Here is a 4,339-nt window from a genome sequence, read left to right as displayed (position 1 = left end):
CCTCCATTCTTTGAAAGCCTTGTCTTCAGGAGGGAAGGATTGATTGCATCATCGTTTCCAAGATTCCCAATCCTTGGGTTTGGCTTTTGATACTGTTATTTCATGGAATTATTCTTCACGTGTTTCAGGATTTACTCCAAAGGAACTTTTTCTGGTTTTAATAGGATAATTTATTATATCCATTGCTTCTCACAATGTTTTCCTTTATGGCTTATTGGGGTGTTCTGACCTTTGGTCACCGGGATTATCTATAGCTTTATTTAATTCATCATATAATGTTAAGGTTCTGTCTATAGATATGGTAAGAGATACTCCGTCGTCTGGGAATCGTTTTGGAGGATAAAGGTTGAGATTCTGTCCGAAAAAATTGGGATTTTGGGGAAATTGTATAGTCTAGTTTTTCTGAACATTCACTTGAAGATGAATCACTTTTTTTGTGTTTTTCGATTGGGGTTCTATTTTTAGGAGTAACCATGTTTTTCATTGTTAGAAACTCGTGAAATTCTTCCTCTTCACTACTATTCTCAAAATATCCTTGTTTAACATTGAAAGGTTTAAGCTCCCTTAATCTTGATTGTGGTGATTTATTTTCATCATCTGAGGCATTCGATGATGTGGGACGTGAAGTCCATGCTTTTGCAAATTTTGCTCCTTGGGCTTACGTGGGCTTTGTAAGTTTTTTCGGATTTAAGAGTTTAAATGTAATATTTTTATTATTATAATATTATAATTTTATTATTATTTAACTTTATATTTTATTGTTATTATATTTATAAATATAATAATATATTTTATTATTATATTTTTTATTATTATAATATTATTACATTATCATATTTCTTTATTATTCTGTAAGGTCCAGAGTATCGATCAGAGACCTTTTTGCCATTTTTCCATTTTTCAAGTAAACACAATCATTTACTTGAAAATTAAGTTCTCCCTTAATATTTTGCATGTTTTTGGCCTCTTGTTTTGTTTTTCAATTTCTTGTTTTACGAGCTTATAGGTCTTTCTCATTCTATTGATAAATTACTGTTTATAATCTACGGAATCATTACAGTATTATCTTGACTCTACAATCTCATCGTAGGGGATCCGAAAGTCTCGTCCAAATAGTATGTAGAAGGGGTTATCGCTTATTGTTGGTGAAAAAGCCGTATTATTTACATTTGTTAAATATGGTAAATTTTCATGCCAAATCTCTTCTATTATCCGTTATGTAAATCCCTAAGATATTAGAAAATAGCTTGTGTCTATTTTCGATTTTACCATTGGCTTGAGGGTGGTATGGGGTTGTTACCAATTAATTTATGTGGAGGAAGGACATTAAGTCTTTGGTTACTTTTGAGCCAAATTACTTCCGTTATCACTTATTACTGTATTTGGTATTCCAAAATTAAGAAACATTCTAGCAAGTGCTTTGCTAGTGGTATAGGCGCTTTGATTTTTCAACGGTTAAGAAAGCCAGAAAAATAATCTATTACTGAAAGAATGCAAGTATGGCCTTTATTAAATGTTGGTAATCCACCACTATTACCGTACAAATGAAAAGAAACTATGTCGAATGGAAAACTGGCTATAGGTGTCCTTCCCACTGCGGGATTAGGGTAAATGTGAGTGTTTTTCATTAGATTACATGTTTCACAACTGTTTACGTAATCCGTTAGTTTTTTTAGGCCCACGTAACGAAAAAGTGTTGCTTTATTAATTTCCGCGAGTATGTATTTACCAGGTGAAAATTTTCCAATTCTGTGGAGGGGAGGGGACACCAACAACCGAATGGGGTTTTCCTCTACTCAATATCTTGTTCTCTATGCTGAAGTTTGACTTGCTACAACTTATTATGAGTAACTCCTGAAGCAAAAGCGCCCATTAGTTAAAATAAGAAGCTTTTTAATATGGTGAAAAAAATAACTTCTGACGGTTTTTTCAAGTGATACAAGGATATTTCCTCAATACCTCATCCTTTACGCTTAATTTCTTTTTTAGTACTCAAAAATAAACTTTTTATTGTTCTAATTAAATGAGCCTTGTGTTTCAGGATTCGTTCGTATAGAATTGGAGCGAAAAGCAAACTTTAGCGTAAAAAGCAATGTGTTGAGGAGGGGGAAACCCAGCTTATATACGTTACAATTTATGCTCTCTTTACGCTTTAGTGGTACGTTACTTTCAGTTGAAAAAACTAGTTTTTTTTATTTAATTTCTGATCGTTTTTTTAAACTGTGCCAAGAATTTCGGCTCCACCTCCACATAAAATCCCTCCTCCCTACAGATATATTCTCTAGGCAATTTAATACTAGTTGAAATTTACCCCGGACAATCATCCTTAACATCTTCACGTGTAAAATTGAGTCACAAAAGAAAAAGGAAGACATAAGAAGAATTTCGGATAGGAATTTTGGCAAATATCCTCAGTGTAAAATTTCACCTGAAAAACGTATCCTTTGGAAAATTTTCTCCCAACAGAAAATCCCTCAAGAATGAAATTCACCTCTTCCCCCCGAAAAATGTATGCATACTTCCCAATAACAAATGCCATGTTGGCATTGTCGCCCAATTTTGTCTGGGGTGGAGCCCAAATTTGGCTCCACCTCCACATATAAATCCCTCCTCCCTACGGATATATTCTCTAGCTAATTCAATACTGGTTAAAATCTGCCCTGGACTATCACCCTTAACATCTTTACGTGTGAAATTAAGTCACCAAAGAGAAAAAAAGACGTGAGAAGAATTTCATATAGGAAATTTTACAAATATCCCCAGTGTAAAATTTCACCTGAAAAACATATCTCTAGGAAACTTCCCTCCCAATAAAAATTCCCTCCAGAATAAAATTCAACCCCTCCCACCAAAAAATGTATACATACTTCCCAATAACAAATGCCATGTAGAAATACTTCCCAAAAACAAAAATCACGCATCCGTAATCTTTCTTCTGGCAAATTCCCCATTTGAAACCTCTACAATACGGTTTTCTGATATGCTGACCCTGATGGTTAAATCGTTCATTATGATTCTCCAACTTTTAGGGGTCCCCCCCTTTTTGTGAAAATCAGGCAAATGTTCTGAGGCTCCTAGCCTTTGATGGGTAAGACTATCATCTTAGCCTTTGATGGGTAAGACTATCAGTCCGATGGGTAAGACTTGTTCAAAAATCCGAATCACGCACGCATGGCCGTATCCAGGGTGTTTGAACTCACCCCTCTCAAAAGAAAATGATTGTCCAATCTTAAAAATCTAATAACAATGAATATTTCTATAGTTTTTGTCCCCCCTCCGAAATAATATCCCGGATACGACCCTGTACACGCAAAAACAGTCCCAATTACTTATCCCAGTTGTAAATTTTACGGTTCAACATTTATTTGAATTTGAATCATAAAATTTCCGATTACCCAATCAAGAAATAAAATAAATTGAAGCAAAAATTTCTAAATTAGAAAAGACGGAAGCTTGGAACATCAGTTTTCATGTCTGTAGGATGAGTCTGGCGAAAAATACAGATAACATTAATAGGCAATAACTGGGAACAAATTAGGTGTATTGCAAGATTTTCAAACAAAAATCCCACCATCTAAATTTTCCGCTTCTGTCGTACACGCGTGATGTTACAATCAAAGGAAAAACCGACAAGGTAAGTACTTTCAGATATCACGTACACCAGGTAGTGCGTTCCAAGCGTGGTGGAAACTGTGCCAAGTGCGGCGGAATTTTTTTTTACACACGTGGCGTTCTGAGATGTACACCATTTGGTGGAAACTCGGCATTCCCTAGGGATAAGGGTTTTATTCTGATAGGGAAGGGGGGCTTGTTTAGAAGACCGGTGAACACCCAGAAGGCAGCTACGCCACTATCATTACCTTCGTATCAAATAAGTTACATCGACGTTTCGTCCCACGCTTTGACCATATGATTTCTCGGATAAAACATAAAATCGCGAAGTGACTTCTTAGCTCGGATAAAGCCGTAAGCTAAACAGTTACAATTGAAAGCTACCCTGGGTAATCATTAATTAAGTGATGTAGTGCCCGTGTTTGATATCTTGTCATATATAGATACAAAAAAGTCATTCGATATATCCATCACCTAGAAAGCTAAAAAAGTTTCACTGCGAAAGTTCTCCTTTCCCATTTATAAAATTATGAAATTATTGCTACACTCCAGGAAGTAAGGGAATCTACCAGTGTTGGTTCTGATAGAAATTTAGAACAGCTAAGAATTTTCAACTAAGAACACTAACGACGAAAATGAAAATTCCGACACTAATAAGAACAGAATAAGCGGAAGCATTCAAAATATTGTCAAAAGGTCCTTTTGACTAATTTCTCTAAACGAGCAA

Source organism: Artemia franciscana, chromosome 9, assembly GCF_032884065.1.
Source record: "Artemia franciscana chromosome 9, ASM3288406v1, whole genome shotgun sequence".
Classification (NCBI taxonomy): Eukaryota; Metazoa; Arthropoda; class Branchiopoda; order Anostraca; family Artemiidae; genus Artemia; species Artemia franciscana.
This window is presented reverse-complemented; position numbering follows the sequence as displayed.